This window comes from Bombus flavifrons, chromosome 2 (genome assembly GCF_040668555.2).
Source record: "Bombus flavifrons isolate JBK064 chromosome 2, iyBomFlav1_principal, whole genome shotgun sequence".
Lineage (NCBI taxonomy): Eukaryota > Metazoa > Arthropoda > Insecta > Hymenoptera > Apidae > Bombus > Bombus flavifrons.
Window position 1 is genome coordinate 9,591,788 of NC_138443.1, and position 25,846 is coordinate 9,617,633.

The 25,846-nt window shown below is 40.5% G+C and overlaps 1 long non-coding RNA gene across 1 annotated transcript; it reads left to right on the forward strand.

The window, feature by feature from the left end:
• Positions 1-15,773: 15,773 nt before the first annotated feature.
• On the forward strand, positions 15,774-25,223 carry LOC138189773 (uncharacterized). The gene is made up of 3 exons (XR_011176109.1): positions 15,774-16,005; positions 17,580-18,267; positions 22,188-25,223. It is a non-coding gene; the product is annotated as an uncharacterized LOC138189773 (long non-coding RNA).
• The last annotated feature ends 623 nt before the right edge of the window (positions 25,224-25,846 follow it).

Below are 25,846 nucleotides of genomic sequence, written 5' to 3' on the forward strand. Positions count from 1 at the left end.
GATATTAAGTGTAACTACCAATTAAGGATTGATACATACGCGTGGCAGCGTTTCCCTGTTACCTCACGAATCGATTGTAAACGATTGTCCTCGCTACTTTGTATACTGTGCTGTACCTTTTATTCTAGTTACCGATCCAATCCACAAATTCGTTTAGCGCCTCTACTACTCGAGACACTTTTCAATTCTGACACGTCTTTCTGTATATCTATTATATAATCGTATAATTGTTCACACGTCACGCAATTCGATTTCAATTTCATCGAACCATATTCGTATATGTACACTCTCGTTCACAAGTATCACGACATTCATTGGTCTCATACAAAAGACTTTTATTTGTTTTCCAGTTCGTTGATTCAAATTTTGTATTCGTTGTTTTCGAGAAAATCAGATTTCAAAATAGAAATAAGTTGAAGATGTAAAGCAAAATTTTGTTCGCTCGAGGGATCGATTTCGAGAAAATCGACTTTGAGATAAGACTCGTTGAGACATCATGGACAGCCATATCGGGTCAAGGATCGCGCGCACTTCAATTTTCGAACTCGATTTTCTCGGAAACTAAGCATCGAATGGAAAAACATTACTCCTTTTTGCATGCAGAATAATTTATTCTCTAATCGAAAAGGAAGTTTACTGAGACAATGTGTATAAAAAAAGCTATTATATTATGTATACACATTCTTATTAATATTAAACATCGAACGTGCTAGATTCTGTACGCAATCTAAGATTTCAAAGATGATAACTTCTAAAGGTTTTAGTAACTTCTTCTATGTTTTGTAAGTATCGTGGATTTTACTGCAAGTATGTTCTTATACTTATGAACGAGGGCGTACGTGAAAGACAACTACTTTCGAACGTTTCGGTAGACGGAGAACCGGAATCCGTGGATATTCGAATTTTTTCACGGTTCAACCGACGGAACGATTCTCGAAAAACGAAAGGCAGTTCGACTATGTATTCCGGTCCAGCTATTCGATGGATCCTTTTTCTCCCTTCTACACGCGTTCGCATGGCTGTCGATTTCGAAACAATGCCACTGTTGAGCGACGCGAACGAATTACTATTTCGGAGACGTTACTATCAATTTTCCCCGCGTTACTCTGTCCCTTTCTCCCTCGCTCTATGGACAAAACAAAAACAGAACAAAGAAAAAAATTGTTGAAAAAAATGAATAAAAAGAGAGAAGACAAGAAAAAATATGGGACAGCGCTTGATCGTCGTGCAATTCGAGAGGATGACTCGTAGTGATAATAAAAGAGATAGATGTATTTGCTGATGAATCGCGCGCCACGAGTTTTTCTCTCTCGTCGTCGATGCCTTTCTTGGTTCTTTCCTTCTTTCTTTTTTTTTTTTTTTGTTTTAAAATGATGCGATGGAAGAAGGAGAATTTTAAAAGGAAAGGTTTCCTTTTGTGTCCTTCCTTCTTGAGATTTCTGCGGTTGGAAACAAGTTTGAAACGCGTGGACGACGAGGATAAATGCTCGAGGTGCGTGACGACTGTGCAAGAGAACGTACAAATTGAAAAGAAGAAGGGTAGTGGTGAATGATCAGTGTCTTTTGAAATCAAAAGAGTACTTGTACGGAAGCTATTTGCCGAGAATGCCATAATATAAACGCGCTATTTTGTACCGAGCAGCCTGATTAGACGCAAAAAAAACTTCCTACGTTCTTGGACACATTATATTTATTATTGTTCATGTTTATTAGAATGATATATATATGAGACAGAGATTATTCCCTGGATATCTATATATATAACGCCTTGAAGGAATAAAACGGATAATTTACGGGAGAACTGTGTGTCATTCCTTCAATCACCCATCTCTGTTTTGTTCTTCAATGCTTCAATTATTATTAGATTATTATTTAATATCGATATCTTGCACATTGTGACGGTAAGTATATTCCAATTTGAACCAGTAAACGTATTAAGAAATTCAATATCAGTTTCTTCAAAAGTTCCTATGTAGCTAATAAAATTAAATCAGTATAAACATTTTTAACTAATAAATTCAATATAAATGTGGAATGCATTAACAAAGAAAATATTAGAAGTGATCGAACAAATTTACGTAGAGAAAATTACACTGTTGGTTTAATTCTATCTTATTGGCTACTCGAATCAATCGGTTACATCGATTCTTTCTTAATGAATTGTAATTCTTGGAAAATAATTCATGGTAACATTACAATTAAAAGTCCAATCGTCCCAACTCTTGAATACCAAGCGATGGTAATGAATTACAATTGCTTGCGACAAATCAAGCTATGACTTGCATAAAAATGGTTTTGCATAAAATGGATGAACGCGATTTAAATGCTTTTTAATTCGAGAAAATCTACGATCAGGAGTAAAGTTTTGTTTCCAAGCAAAAATCGTCCTTGAATAAATAATCTCACACGTTGAATCATTTCAATTCTGATATCTTCTTATTACCGACTTATTTATGTTATATTTATCCATTGCTTGTTATCATTAACTTATAGTTGTACATCAACTACCTTTTATGTTTTTGACATCTGCTATTGATCTTACGAAACATTCACATGCGTAAGTGTTTGAACAACCAATTATCTGTTACTTTAACGATCCTCATTATATGTATTTAGATGAGTGTCCTGATTTTTTCATGAATCATTTTACATATTCTTAAGAATATAAATCCTGTGCTGACACACAAAGTATTGAAGCAAATTGAAAATATTATTATCAAACTTGATATGCAAGTCTCTTAACGACAAACATATCACAACATAAGTAAATTCACATTGTATCGTCAGCAGTCTTTAACGTAGAAATAACCAGATCCAAGAAAATAAAAGGTCGTTGGTATCCGGTATCAAATAGTTAGTCTGGCAAGTCGAATCGATAGCGAGACCGCAAATACTCTGCACGTTGTATAATTTCTTCAGTTCGGTGTTCCGGTCTATGGTTGCACGGTGGCCACAAGATAAGCATCCAGTCCGCTAAAGATGCTAATTAAGCAAGTTTCAATCTTAACAAAGTTTTTCGATTAGCCGGTAAATTGTTATACGACGATCCGCCGGGCTTGTTATTATCTTTCCAAACAAGCCAGGCAATCGTACACGGTGAAACGCGGTAAAATAATGGAAAGCTCGGAGCAAGTTTCGTCGTTAAAATTGATAGCCACCGCACCGATTGTTACTTCATAGTTCCTCTTCTCCCTAATTCCTCCCATAGTTTCTATATTCTAGGAAGTACTCGCCAAAGGAACCAGTTGGAACGACGATAACGTGAACGTTTTTTTTTTCTTTGTTTGGTTTTGACAACAAGTCACGAATACTAGATTGGGGATGATTCTTTAAATTTAGTTGCGATTTTAAATACTTTTTATATTGTACTATATGGAGGGTTTTTACTATGTTGGTAAATGGAACAAATAAAAATGTCTTTATTAGTATTCAGTAGTTTAATACTCAACCTTTTATTTCATAACATTGAGTCACTAAAAATTTCAAAGCGTCTAGATACTTTGACGCATCACTCAATTCTTCTAACTTTACTTCGATATTGATTGTACAAAGTCACATTACAGTATGTACAGAAAAATACATCAATCTACGGATCAGCCAAACGTACAACTTATAATTTTCAATAATTACACTGTTTCAAACTTCAATACCTAATTATATAACCCTATCGCGAAGAACCTTAAGAAGCCAGTCATCAAACAGGAAGTTGCATCTTTCTAACCCAACCTACTTCGCCAATCCAGGAGAAGAATAAGAAAAAGATTAAATACCTTCACTGATCAAGAACACCCTCGACTCAATGCCTCTCGCAACCAGGACCCGCCATTACGTTAAGCCCTCATCCGCGGCGTTGGAATCGTTTGACAAAAGAGAACTGGGAGGTACGTATCTATTTTTTCTTTTTTTTTTTTTGGTTCTCTTGACCTCTTTCATAGGAGTATCAGCCGCGGTACGGTTTCGGTCTACCGGATTTTGATACGTCTCGCGCGTTTATCGTCCTGATCTGGCACGTCCGCTCGATTGTCGAAAGCAGGCTGGGTCGCCGATCGGAACCCCTCGCTGCGACGCGGAACAAAAGAAATAAACGAGAGCGTGGTGTGTGCGTGACATTGTTATATATGTACGTACATACAGGTGCCTGTAAACAATGACGCGACACCCTCGCCTAGAAACAACGAAGGTGGAGAAAGGACGAGAGAGAATCCCGAAAAATCCTGGATTCGTGGGGGATGACGAAACGACGTGCCTGGCAATAGTAAAATCATCGACTTTCGTAAGAGGAAGAAAGAGGAAGAGAGAGAAAGGAAATGTGAACACGGTTGTCGACAGGCGCGTTTCTTCGACAAATTGTACCACCTTCTACCCTACGCGTCGTCGTTCGCAGTGTTCGTGCCCTTTTTTCTTTAGGAACGATCCAATTTGTTCGTGGGCACGTCGGTGCGTCATCGGTCCATCAATCATATCGACGTTCTACGTGCGTGGCAAGAACGGTTCCGTTAGTTTGTTTCTTTTATTGCGACGTTCGAGGGTTTCATCGTGGTTTTGGCAATTAGTAAAGTTATCGTGGTGAAAGTTGTATTTTAGAGTTGAACTATAAGAGATTTATTATACACGTGGATACGTTACAAATGAATTCATACGCTTTTGATTGGAAATTAAAAATCTACTGGAGATGATACGTCTACAGAGGATACGTGGCATTGGTAATTAAGAAACTGCTGGGGATCGTCATATTGTTAAAAATAATAGTTAGAGGGTAAAAGCTAGAGCAGGTATTTCCAGATCTATGAACGTCACCCTGGGTGATTTACGGGTCGCTTGAAGTTCACTTGAACGTATTTAGAGAAGATACTTGAAAGTTATAGAAAGGTTACCGGAGATCGTGTCTTTCAGAAGCAATCGTTTCAAAAAAGCATTTGAAAATTCACAATCGATATTCAGATAGGAATCCCATTGTTTTACTTACAGCATCCGCGTTTCATTATTCATGATCGAAGACGCAAGTACCCGTAAGAGGAAGTCGAAGAGCAAACGACTCGTGGAGCGGCGCGAATTAATTAACGCGCCCGGCGTGCTTGTTTCTCTCGATGAACCGTAAGGGTCATTACGAATGGGTTGTATATCAATCGACGCGTGGCAAGGCGTAATATACGCGGGCGTACGGTTAAAACGAATGGCCGCCTCGGCGATGGCGCGAGCCTCGATACGTTATCTGGCCTGAGAGGAGGGCTGGGCGTTTCCGTGGACCCGGGTCAACGCGAGGGGTATATATCCAGGAGGTCAGATAAATTTGGCCCGGATTACGCGGCCGTCACTTTCATATTCATTGAAATACTTCACCCGAACGACCAGCCGTATTTTTCTATCGGGGGTCGGAAGGACTTTGCTCTGCTACTGTCTTCGTCCTGCTTTGTCCTGCTTCGCTCTGCTACTGTCTTCGTCCTGCTTCGTCCTGCTTCGCTCTGCCGATCTTCTCTCCTTCCTTTCGACGAATCCGACCGTGCGATAAGGGTGCGCGCGACAGTTAAACGATCCCCTAGATCTGGACACGAGGATGGCGATCGGCTGAAGGAAATTAGGGTGAACGGAGAAATTGGTTGGACAGGGAAATTAGGAGTTGTTGATGCCAGGTGTAAGATTACGTAAATGGCTAGAAGAGGAAAGAAATGCCAAAATGAAGTTGAGTCGTGTTTTGTTTGTAACAGTTATAAGATCATCTTCTGTGCCATTTTGATTTTTACATTTGACTCTTGTGTTTGTAAATTTCTTTCTAATAAATGCCTTAAAGCCAACTTTTATTACAATACCATATAGACGATAGTGTCGATCTATGAAGCTTGTAGGATGTTTTTTTCATTTATTCATTGATGTATCCAAGTGATATGTTCAGTTTTTATTCAGTAAGAATTGTCTAATTGTTTTAAATTGTGTATATTCTATGTAACTTTATTTCGTAGAATTATGATGTTATTTTCATTCTATCATTTAAACTTCAAGTTCGCTTCAGTGAGTAAAATAAATTGTAAAAGCAATTAGGAACAAAGACAGCAATATACTAACGAGATAAAGAAACATAATAATACGTTGTTGGTAAGTTGAATACAATTTTAACCTATTGTATACCTGCGTAATTATTATTACACACGTGGCGCTCCTTCCTACGTGTTCAGCGCGTCAACATTGTGGGAAGAAAACTTGAACGCCGACCACCACGGAGATAGACCCATTAAATTGTCTTTATATGCCTAGAGCATCCTACAATGATACGTGCCCTGTTTCCCTACGGGCGAGCCAAAGTATCTCTACAGAAACATCTGTTTATCTCACTATTACACTGCCCGAGGAGCTACCACATGATGGCTGCGATGATGTTTGCCCAGGATCGTTCTCGATGCCGCTGGCAACGCTCCTTAAATATCCATTACTATTTTTTGTTTGCGAGAATTTGGGATCGCTGCTTACGAAGCAGGGCAATTGAATAAAAATGTATCTTCCTTGGCATCTGTAGATATCCTCGAACTTTAAATGCTAATAGAAAATAGGAAGGAAATCAGAACGAAGGATACGTAAAAGTATAAAATACTAGGAGAAAAAGGGACGGTTGATCATTTTGACTACTCTAGTAGTTATAGCGTTAAAAATATGTAACCTTTTCAATTTTATATTGACATTTGAACTATTGTATATCGATCGATAATAAAACGATAATCTCGAAATGGTACAATGTATACCGAAATGTGTATAAACATTTCTTAGTTAATAAATAGTTAGGTGTTCGACTTCATTGATTTTGTATTAACATTATCTTGATTATTAATAACAAGCCTTAAGTATATTAATTTAGTATCAATTATCTAGTATCAAATTTTACCCTCTCGAAACACGTCTTGAAGACTTCTCTAAAAACATAGTCACTGGCATATCCAACTACTTGTAAAATTAACAAACCTAGAATTCATCAGTTTGAAGGCCACGACTACTCCATTATTAACCAGCCATCGATTAAACGCCAATTAAATCTTGCCTTCCCAAAATATCCCTCCTCCTATCTACGATTCTCTTACCGTGTATCTTTTACGATATTCAGCCCGCGGGGGGCCTAGTTTCACCGAAGCGTGACAAATGCTTGTACAAACTCGGGACGAACGGTGCGTGGCCAGATCTGTTACGTGTCGCCGTGATGAATCTGCGTCTCCGCATTGTCGCGGGGCCACGTGGCCGAAAAACGAGGCGAATTGTGTTTTTCCTGTGCTGATGCAACGGGCGACGCAAGGGGAACAGAGCGGTGGCAAAGATTTTTCGGAAGAAAAGGAGGGTTGTACACGGGGCGTTCGACGAGAAAATACCCTCCGCAGGATGGGTTCTTTGGGTGAGACCACTCGATGACGAGGACAGAAGGTCTCAGGTCCGCACAGAAACGTCAGTCAGGCTTACGCGAAGCGGGATCTAGATGTTATCTTCGATTTGGGACAGCGTACGGGTCGATGCGTCCCCGTTGTTGTATACCGTTAACTAATTATTCCATGGACCCTCGCTTCTCCACGATGCACATGGAATACCGCGTACGTCGAACTGCCGCTGACTTTTAACCGCCCCGAATCGAGGTCGCAGAGCAAACTATATACATAGAATGGGATGAAGTTTCGTAGATGAGGTGGTTATATGGAGCCACGATGGGATGCATCATTTATATAAGCGAGATGGAGGTTATCGTTTGGCCATGTTATGGAGTAATAGAATTTGGAAAATTCATTTTCTAGATGGTTTTAGACGAGGTGAATTTGAAATCTTTCTTTCGAGTTAATTGTAAACTGATTTCTGTAGTGTTTCAGTTAGTTAAAATATTCTATCTAGTATTCTTTCATTTTTCATCATACGTTGGGATACTTGCAGCTCTTTGTGTCCTGTGCTTTTTTTTATATTTGAGTAAAGTTATAGTATACAGGCTGTTACGATATAGCAATGATTAAATATTTATAATTGAATGAAGAAGAACAAACATGATACAAAGAAAATGGTAAAATTCTTTTTTTTTTCAGTTTCTGATTGTTAGATAGGACGTTTGAATTGAAGGAGGAGATTTCATTGTAACTACAATTAACAAAGTAAAAAAGAACACAGACAGAAAACATACTTGAGGAAAGCAGGAAGTTAATTACGTGTATCATTATTACCAGAAACATAATTACCCGATTATCTGAAATAAGGTCATTAATCGAACTCCAGGGAGTTGGATGGAACGTTGCGGTGATGCTAAATTCATCGTCGAATACTATACACAGCATCGTGTTTATCCCAAACACGAGAATTTCAATTAGCTCATGCTGAGCGGGTGTAAAATCACACGTGATTTCGCGGTCAGCGATCGACAAATAATTTCGCTATATGTTGTTATATACTTTCCGATGGTCTGGGTCTCTGCCATATTAAACGCTATTAGGTAATGATCCTACAGAACGCGATTAAGTGAGTAACAATATTGGACGTGGCAATTATTATAAAAGGATTACTGAATAGATTTCTCTGTTTCAAACTTTTCCTGTAGAACGATGAAAATTTGAATGTTGAAGAATTTTTTGTCGTTTCTCCAAGACCCAGAGATTTCGTTACTTTTCGATACAACCTCCAAATTCCTTTCCTGCTTGCTTTAGTACTATTTCAAGTTGTATTTTTTCTAAGTTTCTTCAAACTCATTTTCAATTTCTACGATGAATCTTTTTTTTCCATTCTCTTCCAAATGTATAACATTTTCGTGTCATTGAGAAAAATATCTCAATCATCGCTCCACATATCCACGCAAACAATCAAACTCTCGAAATCGGTCAAACGCCCCCAAAAAGTACTCAAATTATCAGCAGCGTTGAAGAGACGCAGCTAGACGTAACCGAGTCGTCGTCGTTATATAGCATCCTCGATATTGACATTCGCCATTGGGATTGATACCAGGAACCCTGTCGAACGATAGACGGAAACAGGTAGAATATCAAGCATAGAGGGAACATAATAGAGAAAGATGGATACCAGAAGAGGCCATATACGAATGACAAAGCTCGACAGAGGAATCGAGTGACAGAGCGAGACGAGAACTGCTCGTTCCATGGAATCCGGCGATATTCGCCATATTGGCAGTATTCCTCTCCGCTTTGCTCCCGTTCCTCGCTTCGCCTCCCTTTGGCAGCCCTGTACTCCGTCTCTCGATCCGTACGGGCACACGAGAGCACGGCTGTGGCTGACGCCGGGCATCGGGGCAGAGCTCCCGGGTATCTATCGGATAATTAGCCGGTGATTACGTGGCAGTCATTCGGGCGGATATCAGTGCCCTCGACCCTCGGCCTCGCCCTCGCCCAAGTCCTCGCCCTCGGGCAAGAGGGTACCTACCATACAGCCGTGCTTGCAACCTGCATTTCTCTCTACCTCGCTCGCTCACCCTATTTCCCTATCCTTCTTCAACGTTTACCTCAGTATCCGTCTCCTTCCATCTTCCGTCTATCTGCCTATCCATCTATCCATCTGTCCATCCATCGGTCTTCCTCAGCCTAACCTCCCATCCAGCCCTCTCTACGCCTAATTCTCTCTATTTCTCGCTTCCATCCACTCCGTTCTCTGTCTCTCTGGTAGCTACCAAACGTCCACGGCCTCTCCCTAGAGAAGCTCACCCGCACTTCCTGCATCTCATTATTGACGCCCAATGCACTGCTGGCTCGCATTATACACCGCGCGCTGGATACCATAGTTTCGAGTCGCGCTTCTGTGTGAGGCCACGATGCCCTCCACCAAGGTGTTCGTACATTCGAATACCCGCACGTGCACACGTTCGCTGCTCTGACGGAGGATCGCTCCAGGCGGTGACCAACCGGCCCATCGACCAACACCGTCAAACAATCTCATTATCATTCGATTCACGGGTAACAGAGAGGACCAACGGTGTTTGGCCGACCAAAGGAAAACCCTTATATATCGGGAAATCGTGCCCTCTTTATTGCCTGCGAATCATCGGATCCAATTCGCCCGTAAAATTAACCGGGAATCTTGAATTGTTTTACCAACTATTCATTTCGATAGGTACTTCGTACTTGGAATACGGGAGACGGAGGTTTGGTTATACGAGTTTGCGATTTTCTCGGTAGCCGAGAATGGTGATGTAAGGTAGTCGATGATACATGTAATCGTGATTTTCGAAGCTTCAAACAAACACGCTTTTGTGTCTTAGATTTTAGAATGTTGACAGAGATGTGGTTAAAGGAATGTTTAGCGTAGAAACGGACACGTGTACTGAGGGCAATTTTGTATATACTTCTTCTGAAAATTGGGAAGTTTCATAAATTCGAAAGATCAGTTTCTTAAAGTTTGAAAAATCACTGAAAATTAGAATATTAACCCATCAAGGGCCAACGTTACGTTGACGCAAAGCTTAATTTGCAATCCTTTTCCAACCAACACAAACAGTACCTAGTGCTGTTACTCGTACCAAGTTTCACCAAGCTTAGAAGCTTCTTGCCAAACAGTACGGAGCGGCATTCGGAAACAGCGGCAAGAAATCAGCAAAGGGTTAGAGAGGACAAAAAAGAGACTGAGTCCTGACCTACTCTATCAGAAAAGCATGGAGGACCGGTTAACCGTGTTGGATCGTCGGAACTTCTCACCCTCGATCCTCCTGTATCCCTTTCACGGGGAAAAAGAACCAACCAGCGAGAGCCGACGGTTAACAGGGATCCCATGTATACCTCTTAAAAGCCCGAAAGAAAGAAAGAAAGAAAGGAAGAAAGGGAAAAAAGGTAATGCGACGCAATTAAACAATTTGGACGGGCGCACGCGACGCGAGAGACTTCAAAAGTGCCACCACATGTGGGCACGAGATGTAATCAGGAAAGTTAATTGAAGGCCCCACCCCAGGACTCGTTCGTCTATTTCCTTCTCTGTTTCGTGTATATATGTGTGCCATGAAGCTCGAGTGCTTTCCCATTGGGGCCACGCGTGCTTATGCCGCCGGATGCAAAGGCCGAAGCGATTGACTCATTCAACGGGAATAAAAACACAACAAACTTCTGGCGAGAAAGAACGACGACGACGTTGAGCGCGTTCGGGGGTGTCGGTGGTTTGGAAAAGGAGAGAAGACGGGACGGGAGGGTGAAATCACAGGCAGGGTGGTGTACAGGGTGCAGAGGTAACGAAGAAAAGAGAAAAGCCGCGCGGGCTCGCGCGCGTGACGTCACGAGCAGAAGGCATTCAGATTGAAGAGCGCTCGATGACTCTCGAGATTTGTATTGCCATTAATAACGAGGCGGGGGTGCGTTCCCCTTCCTATCGAGCCAGCAATTGCACCGCGGTACAAGCGTTCACAATGTGTACAACTTGTACCGGCTGTGTACGCACGCCTGCTATACGCGCCACTTATGCTCGACACGACCGACACGCGTGTATCGTGCGCGTCGTAAAGCAATGTGACGTACTCCTTTGACGGCATGGAACTCCCGGAAGTTTCTGTGGTACTCGCGAGAACGAGTGGGAGAACGCGCGGGTTGACGCTACTCGCGTGTGCACGAGCTACGGAAGAGACTAGTCGATCTTTTGCTTGTTTTGAATATTCGTACGGGTTTTTTAAAGGAGTGGTTAACTTTTGTGGTGGGTTAAGTTTGTCGGAGGTAAAAGCGGAAAATGATGGATGTCGATGTATGAAGATGGGCATCACGTTTGGATTATGACACAAGGTGGATGATTACAGTAGTTTAGATGGAATTGGAAGAAAGAAACGCATAGCAACACATAATTCTTATAAAAATCGAGCAATCTTTATGAAGATATGTATATCAATTTGATATGGATATTGCCTTTAGTTTAAATAAATTACATTTGATATGTATCGTAGCTTTATGTTCAATTATTACTTCAGATTAATGCACGTTTAACTTTGGAAGATATTTCCTTTCCTTATATCAATTACGTTTCCACGAATAAAGGATTTGAACAGAGGAACAATGCTGAAATTGATAAAAGGAAATATCAGATAAAACAATAAAAGCAATAAATCAATAAATCGAAAAAAGATCGAAATCTCGAGACAAATCTACAGATTCACCTGACGTACCAGGTGCACTTTTAACAACAAACTTACAGGTTAATTTCTACTGCAATGAAACTACAGGTCCACCAATCATCTCCTTTAAACTTCAACCTACACGAGATTGTACGAACAAGCTACCGCAGCAGTACGAACCCCAACCTATGTTTCAGCAAGAACCTGAACCATCCGTTCGACACTCGGCCGCAAATATAATTACCGGCGTTTAAGCCGCTTCTATTGTGCGTGGAACGCTTGACTTGGCGAGCGTTGCGCAGAACCGCCGTAGGATGCACGAAAATCCAAAGAGGAACGAGAGAGCTCGTGAATGTGGACGTCGAAGGGGTTCCTGGCCACTTCTAGTCACGTGCGTCGTTCTGTCGAGTTGAAATCGATGCCGTCAGAAACCCACGGTCGGTTCTCACGTCGGCCTTTCTTTCCACCGTTCGATGGTCCGTGGCTTCCATCGTGTAATTCCTCGATCTTTAATCTCCTTTTAACACTTCGGCTCAGGGATCTTCGGATGAGGGAGAAAATTGATACAATAGAGCGAAGCACCTTTTTCTAATAACGGTCGTGGAATGCGATACTATTTTAAAGAAGTGGTTTATTGTATATGATAATCAGACTGCGGATGCTTATGCAAATCCATGCTTTGTTGAATTTAATTAAAGAAGTAGAATCTAAATCTAATTACATAATCCCAAATCTTCATCCATCGATAAAATTCCATGCCATCCATAGATATATGTATTTATTATATGTAATAAAACAGTAGAAGGGTTGTGTTTACACATTGTATAAAAAATGTAAAACAGTCATTCAGAAACAGCTGATAAGGTAAAGAGAGCAAAAAAATTATTTTCGGAATTTTTGCCTGTCTGCTTGTTTGTCTTTGATGGGGTTTTCTCTGTTGTATAAGTTAGTATCCGTGGAAGAAAATAGAGTATATTTCATCTTGATCCGTTTGGCAGAGAACGAGCCACGATGATTATTGTCTATGTCGTGTATATTCTGGAATCGAACCGTTTTATAATTTAATATTTTTTACTGTGGAGAATAAACTAATTGTTGGTATAAAAAATATGTATAATTTCATTCATATAAAGCATCACACCATGGATAACAAATTCAAGCTGCCTCGAAATTTGTTGAAGACAATATTCAATTTTACTTAACCCTAAAAATTTTCATACAATCGACAATGCTCGAGTAACTATAAATTGCCGCTGGAATCGGCTGTTCCTTTCTCCAGCTTATTAACAAGCCTCTCCGCAGGCACAGCGGAGAATTTAATTTCGAATCTATGAGCGAACGACAACTCACGGAACCAGGTCGCAGTGCGTGCAAGCGTCACGCCGTATCGCCAGACGGCCGGCATCCATCCTCTCGCTGAACGTCTACGCATTTCCTGGCTCCGCGTGAACACACGTATAACATGGTTTGCGACATGTGGCTTCGCCCCGAGAAATACCGTTGCCACGGTGTCACAGTAATTAATTTCCCTCAAATTACTCGAGAAACAGCGGAGGAGGAACTTCACTCGTTGCACCGCACGCGCCACCTGCGAGTCAAATTACAATGCGAGAATGCCGGTTAAATGATGAAGCTTAATTGAATTGTAGTTCGCTCCGAACTAATTTGCATCTGCTTTCTGACACGAAACTCGACAGAGGGAGATGAAGCGGTCTAAGCCTTCGAATCGAAGGAATCGTAGAATCAAGACTGCGAATGCTTGCGTAAATGCGCGATTACATGCTGTACCGAGTCGTGAAAAGAAACTTTTGAGTTTGCGCTGAAAAGAAAGGATCAAAGGGATGAAAGGGATAGGAGAATGGACGAGGGATGAGGCTGCAGAAGGATAGGAATGGTAATACCAGTAAGAAGACGGAGAAACTGAAACAGGTTTCCAGTGTACCTATATACTGACGATCGTAAATGTTAGGATTTCTACTCATTAAACACATTTATTGGGAAATCCTAACAAATTTTTGTTTCCTTAGTACTACGTATTATAAGTCATATATGATGTGAATGGAATGACAGATTTGAATAAAATAATTAGAAACATTTTTGGTAATATTAATGTTTACTGTTAATGTATATAGTTATTTATTTTCATTCATTGGCTGTTTATAGCATATTCAGGTATTTGAAGAATTTGGAGACTTATATAATATACGTTAAAGAAGAATAATAATAATAAAACGATTGCCTGGTCGAACATCAAAAATATTGTCTGTTTTTTCGTGGTTAACAGGTTCATCGACAGATTTAACCCATTAACCGATAAAAGTCGGTTTCGAAAAGCAATCCCGCGGCCTGTCGCCAGCGAATTAACGACAGTTCGACAGTTTCACGCGTGGACGATGACGTATTCCTTTCTGCCGCGTGACGTTGCATCTGTATGCCCGCCCTCGTCGATCGTTCCACACGTTCAGCCAGCTTGCGAAATGACGCACGATATTCAAGCATGCGTCGATACGCGGGGTGTATGCGCGATATCCGTCACGCGGAAACGTGTGAAACGACGGCTGCGAGTTTCCACGAAAACAAGCTACCCCGCCTATGAGACGAATCCGCGCCCTTCTTTTTAACGCCAACTTCGTAATGGAATCTCGCGGTTGATCCATGGTCCGTTTGTTCCAAAGATGTCGTCAATGTGATTGATCGTTTAGAAATAAAAAATGAAATGGTGGAATGATATCTTTGTAAAAAAATAATCTGAGATTTTGTAGTACGAGTTACCTTAATTAATTTTCGACATTTTTATAGATAAAAAGTTTGTGAGAAGATCGTACGAAGTACATACAATGGCGAGCATATAAATGGAGAAATTCTTTCGGATAAATTCAACTAATTCTTACGAAAAATATATTGTATAAAAATGTATTACGATAAGTTTTATTTCTCATATCAAAGTTAAGTTTTATAACTAAATAGATAAGTTTTATAACTCATATCAAAACAAATTTCGAGCCAAATATTGAGATGTACATTTTTCCATCCTTTCCTCCCCATTTTCCCGCTTCCCTTTTCACCCAAAATTCGCACAAACTCGCCTGAAATGTCTCTAAATCCACTCTCACCCAATATTTTCTAAAACCTTGTTCCTCTATCAAATCACCAACCCTCCCTTTATCCTCTATTCCCAGACACTAATAACTTCACAGTTCTCAAAAGACACGTCACGATATTCACGTGCCATCGAGTGCAAGTCTCTTGCGAAATAAAAACGAAAAAGCAAAAGTGTAAAAAGAGAAGAGAGGAAATATCAGAGTCGATGTATGTTCGAGAGAGCCGGATCGCCGGAAGAGGAGTGAAAACGTAGAGTAAGGGGGCGGGGGTGGTTGTCCACGAGGAACGGGGGTCGATTCGGCACGGACGTGTTCCGATCGAAAAGTCAGGGTGGTCGGTCAGGTGAACGATATCCGTGTATATAGTTATATTGCAGGAACCCTAGGAAACGAGCTTACTGGTGCATTCCGGGTTCAGCTCTCCGGCGAAGGCTCCTCGCGCGCGTGCAGGAGCACCCGCGCGTTCGTTCGTCTGACGCTTAATACCAGTTTCACGGCTTGATAAGCCGAAGCGTGTAATTTTGCAGCGGCTCCGGAGTCGGATAAGCACCAGGTTTTCTAGTTAAGTGGACCACAAAATTCGGGGAAGCCTATATAAGGCTTTTCGAGGTAGAAGGCGATCAGTCGAGCCACAGAGCTCTCCGGCACACCATCCGCGATCGAATTGTTCCTCGTTTCTCTGTAGCTTCTCTATCGTTTCTTCGGCTCCATTCAGTTTTCGGTCATTCCTTCTTTTCTTATCCTTGTGCGATTTGTATTTGGCGTAGGTATCCCTGGAATGTATCTGGAATTTTTAGTTGTTCTTGGTGGATGTAGACGCGTGGAAAATTGTATGCTAGATGGCGCGAGATGGAACTTTCTTCGCAAACGGTGGGTGTGAGTGTGCACGTTTGTAGAAGTTTAAGGTGGATGGATATGAGGTGGGTGATACTTGTTGTCGGAAGAAAGGATTTGCGGTGATTATTTATGTGAGTTGAATGATAATGGTACCTTTCGATTAGGATATCGAGTGATGATGAAAATCTTACTAGGTTTCGATTTGTAGGAATATTTCGTTCTACGGTCGAATAACCCAAAAGCGTCTACTATTGTTAATATTAAATAACAGATATTGTCATTGTTATATACTTTATGTATTTTTGTATTCTTATAAAGAAGAAGGATTACACTAACCGTTTTGATGGATTTTCTTGCCTTATTTTTATTCTCTAAACTTTAGTTAATGCAAATTTTCATTTTGGTGTACTGAATAATTCTGATGTTAATAGAATATAAACAACCTTCAAGACAAATATTTTTATTCAATAGATTATTTCGCTATCATCTTCGCTCTGATTATTTGATTAAATATAACATATTATCTTATGTATTTTCTAAATCCAATATCAAAACTGTGAATTCCAAATTCACAATTCTAACTTCGTAGTCTTTGAACCATTTACAAAACAACAATCCAATATTCTCTTACTTTGATAAATCAAATAATTTCATCGTCAGTAAGATAAAAATAGACATCCTGCAATTCGAAAGCTGCGCTCTATAAAATTTCTGAACAGTATCCAACGCGTTGTCTTCTGAATTTTATGCATCGTGTAGAATTCATTAAACACATATTCACGGATATAATATCATTTATCGAACAGCAATTTGTTCTGTGGTATCGTTGCTGCGCAAACAAAGTGTTGGGCTCGCTCGATGGAAAAAGTATTTACTCGCCAAAGACAAGCAAATTTAGTTGAGGCTTTTTTGCGTTTTGCCATCGTCGGTGATTTGTCAGCGGACGATTTTCAGCTTGCTACATAGGCCAGGCCAAATATCCCTGTTTACGCACGCTCGACGCGATAATGCTTGTAAATAATGGTGGAAGTTTGTTGACTTCCCATTTGCCGATCGACGCTCGACGCGCGAATAACTTTGTCCGTCGCTACGCTGTTCTCCCCCAATTTGAAAAGCTGAAATTCAGACCGGGGTTAAAATGTTTACGCGGCCAAGGGAGAATTTGGATGCTCGAAATAAAAATTTTTTAAGGTTAAGGGTAGTAAATACACCTTCTAGAAGATCAATGATTGTTTCCAATAATATACTTGTTAAAGCCTTGAACATTTTTATGACGGCCCTTTAACATGTGTATTACTTATACTAAATGTTTTGCAATTGCTATATCCATTTTCAGATTGTTTTCAAATTTTATCAATATATTCGAAACAGTCGAGTGTCGTTAAAATGCTAATAAAATTCCTAATTGAGATATTTCAATGTATACATTTCCTATCAAAGGTCAATCCGATCAACCCTTTTCATTAATTTCTTAATTTCACTACACAAGTACATGATTAATAATCATTTCTGAAAACAAATAATTTACTTCCACAAATTCATTCGCAAGTACGATACAGATACGACATAAATACAATAATTATATATAAATATAAAAAAAATTGTAGCCTTTCCAGTCGAAAACCTGACTCAAAATCCAGTCAGACAACCAATTAGCAAAGAGAGGATCCTAACCTTACAGAGGGCTGAAAGCTCGCTTACAACTCGGTTCGAGCTCCAAAAACGGAAAATCGCGAGCGAGACGGTGAAAGATAAAAACGAAGACGCTTGGTCGACGGCAAAAGGAATGCCGAGGAGAGGCACCGAAGAGAGGAGAGACGGAACAGACGGCGAGAGAGCAACCTCGCCATACACTCGTATAAAGAAGAAGGGCAAAACGAGAGGAGCATCATATGAAAAAGAGGGAGGACGGGTTAAGGAGATAGCGCGGGAAGAAGGTTCGTACAGCCGAATCGAGGATGTAGACAGGAAGGATGTTCGTCGAGTGCCATCGACTTAACTCGTGGTATGGCACAGCGAGCACGAGCCCATCCTCTTCGGGGCTCTGAAGAGAGCCAAGCCGGCATAATAAGCTTTGTGCGCCGACTGTCGACGTCGGATTCCCACTCACGAAAGGCTGAAGAGGCCAGCCGGAAGCGGCTGCATCGGCAGCAGTAGCGACAACGCCGAGGAGCACCGGTAACAGAAACCTTTGCCTGCGCGGGAGTTTGCCCATACGCGAGAACATCCGAAGAATCGAGCATCTGCTTGTGAAACCAGTCCACCTCTCACGGCGAATGCTCCCGCCCTACGTAGGTATGTACATGTTTCGCTGAAAAATCTAGAATGTTAATTACCAGCCTACATTCTGCTCCGACGATCTTTAAGTTCAGTAAAATCTACTGCTCTTAGCTGGTGGAGATCGTGTACTGTTCCTGTCAGCCCTTTGCCTGGCCCACTTTCTCCCTCTTGGAAACACCATCTCTTGAAAGTGGAAATTGTTCTTCTCTCTTCCGGGATCTTGAGTCAAGTTTGGAAACTTGATAGGTTCGATTTAGGACAGCGAGGTCTTGGATCGAGGTCTGATTGATTCTCGGGGTAGAATGGTTTGCTTTATGCGAGAATGGGGTTAAAGGATTGGTGTAATCGGGGTAGGTAATGATTTCTGAATCGACGAGAGAGAAGCAGAAGATCATATATATTATATATTATAACTAGTGTATTTTACTTTGGATATTTTATATACTTTTGTACATTATTCAATATAAATTTCTCAGTAATGCGTAAATAGTTGCAGTCTGATCGGACACGAGCCCAATTTAATCTCATCTAATCCTATTAATACGACACAAAACCTGTCAGTGTCAATTAAATTTCTAACTTTAATAAAATCCTTCGATTACTCAAGAATTTCACGTACGAAATTTTACTTGATTTTACATCAGAAGAAAAAACATCTTATCGTGTTAACGATAAAATAGTAGTATTCTCGTGACACGAATAAAACTACGTGCGCCGACTTTGGCCGTGAATATGTGTCTACGGCACGTTAGGGTTGTAAGTGGGTTAAAGGTACTGGTTGTTTAGAGGGTAAAGTGCATAGTTTGCCAGCGCTCGGAAACAACGGAGAGTGGATCGCCTAACGAAGTGTGTTTGCCGGCGGAGACCACGGGAACGAAATATGGTGGGGATGATCCGGGCCGAAGAAAACACAATCCACACGAAATCGTTAGCAGTTCGTCAGTTCTTCTTCTCTCTCTTGTTCGTTCGATTTTGAAACTCACCCTCCACGATGATTAAGAGCAATAGCGTTGTATAAATCGCGGCTGGAGTACGAAAAAGGTTGTCGACCAACCCTTCACGATTGCGCTCCCTTTTCGTTAGAAAAAGAATTTTCTAGAGGCTGTTTTTTTATTTCTGATTGGTTTCTCAAAATATTTGGTTATATCTTTTTTATAGTTAGTGCGAATGTTTATGCATTTCTAAGAAATTACTTACTTCTATGACGTTTAACAAATAATATTGAATTTCAATATAATCCAATTCTCCGTTAGTCGATAAATTCCGTAAGAAAGTATTTCTAAGTTACTTAATCAGAAACCTCGTCAAATCTCATCATCCTAATCCAAGCTTTCTCTTAAACCTCTCCACGATCTCAAAAATCTACCAACCTGTTCTCAGCACGATACTTCCAGCGACATCCATGAGACAATTCAAGAAAGTCCTAAGTCGATCCAGGGGAAAAAGCCAGCGAGCCTTAGTTAGACAGCGTGCGCTTTTCTACGATCCGGGTTAACCAGGAAAGCAGCAGGGCCGACCGCTAATCCGACGTGCAACGATTAAAGCTGCGTTGGTGATATCGCTGTCGGTGATATACACGGAGCCCAATGCTCGGACACGATATCATCCCCCCCACTCCACCCAACCCCCCGCCCCTCTCCTCTTGTACCCTTCTTTCTCGTATCTCTTTGACTCGGTTCGACAAAGCGGAGCCCATGGATATCCCGCCTCGGGGGCTCGTTGTTGCAAGGACAGAGTCGGATAGATCCGCAAGAAGGGTGAAAGAGACGAAGCAAAGGGTGGAACGAAGAAGAAAGAGGAAGACGAGGAAGAGATAGAGGAGTAGAGACGGTGAAACGTTATAGAGAGGGAAGGCACTCGTTGATTTCCCGTTTTCATATTCAATATGATCTGCCCCGGCATTGTATTCATTGAAAACGAGTCAACCGCACGCAAGATCAGGAGCCGGGCGCCAGAAACGAGAGTGGATCATGGAAGCCTGGCCTCGTCGGTGATGATGGCAGAGCTGGTAGTGGTGGGTAGGTCGTTGCGGTGGTTGGATGGATGGTTAGTTGGTAGGTAGGTTGGTTGGTTGGCTGACTGGCTGGTTTCCTACTCCAACTAATGAAAGGAGACTCCGCGCCAGGGCCTGGAGGTTGCCTGTCTGCCTGAGGTTTAAAGTCGATGTGTCCTCTTCACCCGTGAATCACGACGGGGAGCGGTAACGTTCTAAGAGGGGATGGATGCTGGAGATGCTTCTCGATCATTCCAACCGGCTAGGAGGGAGGAGGTATCTTTTAAGGCGACCTGCACTCGTTCAGATGCGAATCCATCGGTTCGCGCGAATTGAGACGTCCGGCTCAGACGTGGACAACTTTCGTGACTAACCAAACGTTGCAACTTATTTTTGGAAAATCCTTGCTTCTGCTGTACTTAAGTTTGCTTCGCTTTTGAAGGATATTCACAGCGTTCTGCTTTGATAACTGGCGTGTTTAAATGGTAAAACTAGTCGTGTAGTTGGTAATGGAGTGTTATATACAGAGTGGGTCATGTAAGAATGAAATCTGATATATTTTCGAAACTGTTCGTGTCTTTTTGAAATGTTTCTTCTTTAATGACATATAGATAGTATTCTATCGTACAAAATGATAGAAGTTAATGAGTCATTTTTTGTGCAATTTCATGTGCGATTATAATACTCTGATTTGTGAAGTTATCTTCTAAACAAAATAATCTACGTTGAAATCGTTTAATTTCGTATAGTATTTCTCAATACACTTACCGATATAGGTAATATTTTTAACAGTATTTCGGGTTCTAGTTTTACGACTCACCGTGTATATTTGTATGACGAGTTGTGACTGATCTTGTATATGTATGTTTGAATGAGTTCTACTTTTGAGTTTGCCTCTTTGAGATGATGAAGAAAATTGGATATTTAGAAGTTAAAATGTATGTCTTTTAGTAATTAATTTAGGAAATATAGAAGTTAATTTGTGAAGATTTACTAAAATTTATGGAATTATGTTTGTGGAATGCTCGTTATTAAAAGAGAAATGTTTATATCAAATCGAACAAATGTTTGTAACGTTGAATGAATAATGATTCAACATGGAGATTTTTATACGTGGAAAATTAGTGGGTCCATCGTCGAGTGTGCCGAATAGCGAATCGTAACGTGGAAGCTCAAAGCGTAGAAATCCACCTCAGCAATATTCAAATTAACGATCCGCCAACGTTTTCGTTCGGTAGACTATTTGGCCTATAAAAACCAGGATCGCTATTTATTCCCTAATGTATTGGATATCCTGTATATCTTGCTATAATATAAAAAAAAATGAGTTACCAACCAAACGCCCAAAGGAGTTTTATTTTTACATAGTTCTCTAGAAATTCCGATATCCTTCTACTATTAATAATATCTTAAGAAGAAAACTTGGAAATGATAATCCCATTATTAAATTTTATTTATATATTTTTATACAAAAATATGAATTCTAAGAAAAAATTTGTTTAAATTCTGACCAAGAAATAAATAAACCCTTGATAAAAATATTATTTACAACCTACATTTATTTATTTTACTAAAATCCTTAACATTTTAATTATATTTTAAAAAAGAGAATATTTACCAACGTTAATTCTTTTTCTTATAAACTAAATTTTTATCTTTCTAATAATTCAATAATATCTAATAAAGGCTGACCACTAGCAATGATACCAAAGAATCTCACCCAAAAAGTCAATCTATTCCATCTACTGAAACCCTTCATAAATGCAATAACAAAATCATCTATTTCAAAGAGACGTCGTTGATCAAAGATGCCCCGTAAAAGCGAGACGTTTAATCACGATAAGCGCGACTTCAACGGTTGCCAGTCTCTTGTTTCATAATAATAATAACGACGGACCATCCATAAGAATCTCGTCTAATCTCCACCTTCTCTTTCTTGTAGACATCGCTGTGCTCCCTCACGGCACATACGCGTGGCAAAAGAGGCAGCGAAGAAGCGGGTAACGCCATTGTGGCAGAAAAATGGAAGTTCCTAATAGAGATTTCCATGTACTCGGTATTCCATGCAGGGGTAGTAGGAGGGCTGAGAACACTGCAAAAGAGCGATAGAGAGAGAAGGAAAGAAGAAACATCGAGGAGGAGACACGTGTGTGTTAGACAGAGAAGAGCAACAGGGAGATAAAAAGAAAAAGCAGCAGTGGAAGGGGTGGTTCGAGGCGAGGAAGGCTGCTCGAAAGGAGAAATATCCGCGAGTAGTTAACAGCAACGACATTCGAGTTCGCAGCTGGCTCGCACCGCGAATGAGATGGATGGCGCGTAGAATGCAGATCGTTGGAAGGGATGCGGATGGACAGACGGACGGATGGACCAGCGAAGGGTTGCGAGCGCGAAAGGGACGTGGCGGTGCATCGACGTGCTCGGTGCAGCCCTATAGGCGACTATACGTGGACGCGCCACTATTGGGGTGCAGCCAGAGTGGTGGCACGGGGCGGAGCGATGCCGATAGGAGGGTTGCAGCCGGCCTCTTGCCGGCTGCTTTTTCGGAGGGTTGGATCAGCGCGACGCTCGATGCGCGTTGCGAACCACAGACGCGACGACGTGCAACCACCAGCACCTACGAATAGCCAGCCGTGGATCGAGCTCGATGCACGCAGCTCCCTTGATTTCTTCGTCTCTATCGAGATCGTACTATGATCTTTCGCCGCTTTGAGATGGGAAGATAAAGAGTTATGAGATTTGGGTTAAGGGTAGTAGAGTGCATGCAGTTTAGTGCGCGACCATACTCACACACTTCTTGTGAAATTTTATTTGTTTATTTTTGTTATGAGTAAGAGTCTATGAATAACTTGGCAATACGAGAACTTCACTTGAGTAATAAAAAGAAAAAAGTAATTGAATAGTGTAGATTTAAGGGGTGCATAGATGATTCTGAGAATTTTTTTGTTTGATTAAGATTGCGATTTAGAAATTTGAGATGGTATAAATTCAGAGATTATAAACTTATGGATATGGAGGAATGTTTGAAAACTGTTTAACTTTGTTGTATCATAAGAAACAATCACCTTGTTCAATTTTTCTATCTTTGGACCGTGTCGAAATATTCCATCACACTTTGTGAGGCTAACAATTTTACTAGTAATTAATCCATGATATTAAGTTGTTTAAACTCTTTTTTTCTCTCTCAAGATTCAATTTCTTTTTTGTATGCCGATCATAAAATTAAACATCGTATCAGTATTATGTATAATTTTAAGTAACCTTGAAATTCTCTAGAATTCCGTCCACCAAGTCACCGACAGCGGAGAAATTTTCTGAAATAAGCACGTTATATGCTCATGGAGGATCGATTTAAACGGGCGTTCGCGTTCATTGAAAATGTAAATTGGGCGCGCGGCGATTGACGAAATAATCGCCCAAAGGAATTTAATTACATCGACGTTTCGCGGCTGCTCGTGTCAGAAGGACGCGTCGTTTATTTTATATTTATTTTTCCTTCGTTTTTTCTTTTTTTTCGATGCTTCGTACCAACAAGCAAGGGTTATAGGTGGTGCACACGCACACGTTAATGAGAAAACGGGGCGCGCGTAATTTACTGGCGAGGAGAACAGCCAAAGAGGGAGGACAGAGGAAAGACGTGTAATAGACATATTACTCTCAATATAGCCTAGGGTTACTTGGCGTGGGTTAATTCGATGTTTAAGTGCGTGTATAGTGATATTATAACCCATCGTAATTATTACTATTATTCCGTGCTGTGAGTGTTGGCATTTTCGATACTCGACATCGTTGCTTTCGACGGAAGGGTTGAAAGTGTCGTGATTCCAACGTGTTTTCGATTTTTGTGTATATTATTAAAAAGAGGACTGCGCTGATCTTCCGTATTATGGGAGGAGAGGATTAATTTACGTTTTTATCATCCCCCGTTTTCCGTGTTGTATTTTCCAATGATTTGGTAGATGTATTATATGTGTATGATAAGCTTCGGTGCGTGTATTTGACACGAAATTCTGGATACTGATTGTATTATATTTATTCTACTTATTATGACGAGATGAATGAAGACTAGGATTGAAGAGATTCGTGAAAGTCATTATACCTTATGAGCGCACTGAAATTCTTGAATAGTTTTTAAGGCGCGTTACATTTTAGTTATGAAAGATCAATCTGAATTAATCATATAGCGAAGTATTAAGAATAGCAAATATAATTGATGAAATCTGTAATTTATAGTATCATAGAAACTTTATTCGTTACCTGATTCTTGCTACAACATGAATCTGAAACTATCCAAATATTATCTTTTACCCTGTTCAAACTAATCTCAGATATTATATTTGTGTATGGTATTGTTATACGATAAAGTTTTATTTAAAAACGAACAATAAAATTATTTGCAATCAATCCTTTAACCCCTTTGAACCATAGATGTTTCAAAAATATCTGTAGGTAATAAGACACGTGTTCAACGAAATTTGCGAAACGTGCATCTTGATCCTCGTTCTACGAACGCATTCACGGTTCCTACAGTTAAATCGGGTTTCAATCTTAAACGGCATAGTCGGCAATCCGACCGCGAGGCTGACACGTGCGACTCTATCCATCTAGAAAAAATTCGATTCGACGCAAGAACGTTTTTTGGATTAGCCCGATACCAGGCGATCCGGTCAGGGAGTCGTAATTTTAAACATCTGACATCGCCACGCGTGTCAAATCACAAAGGCGCCTTTCCAAATGGTTGCGTAAATTCGCGTGGCGAACATGGCCGTGTAAACGACAACGATTCGTTCGTGGTGGATGGTTCACTCGTAGAACGCTTCTAAAAAGAAGACAATAAAAAGAAGAAAAGGAGTTTCGTTTGTCAGAAAAAGTTCTGTAGTTTCAATTTAACGCAAAATTTATCTCTCATTCAATCATCATTTTTTTATTTCAGATATTTTTTTGATCACCATACACGAACGCCTTTACAAATTCGGAATTCTCTATCTCTAATGACTGTTAAAAAAAGAACGAATTGCATTTAAAGCACGTAAGGAATAAGAGAGATAAAAAATGAGATCAGTTTATTCTTTCATCTATTCTATTATCCACGATAGCTGCCAATGATAAACAATGCTTAATAAAACAAGATAATCCAAAAAACAAAATCAAAGTGCTTAGAATTCAGTATAGCCACTATCTTCCTGTAATCAAACATTCCAATATATGTATAACCGCTCAAGTTTATTTTAAACCTTTACCTAAAATCCTTAATTTTCCAACAACACAAAACACGTATCTAAACACATCGCTACTTTCTTACAACGAGCATCTTCATTGCCCAAAATCATCTCATACACGCACATAACCCTATATCCTAAGTACTTCGTCCCATTACCTCACTCTTACCATTTTCTTTCCAATCTCGGTGTCGGACTTTCTATCACGACGTCGCGCTTCATTCTTCCACAAGCACTCGACTTGCAAGACGAAATCCCTGGAAAAGAGGGTGTCGAGGAGAATGTTAGAAAAACGAGTGGAAACGGACTCATCCCGACACGTCTAGGCGGTTGGTTACGCGCTCGTACCACGTGCACGCATGTAAATGACAGGGGAGGGTGTGCG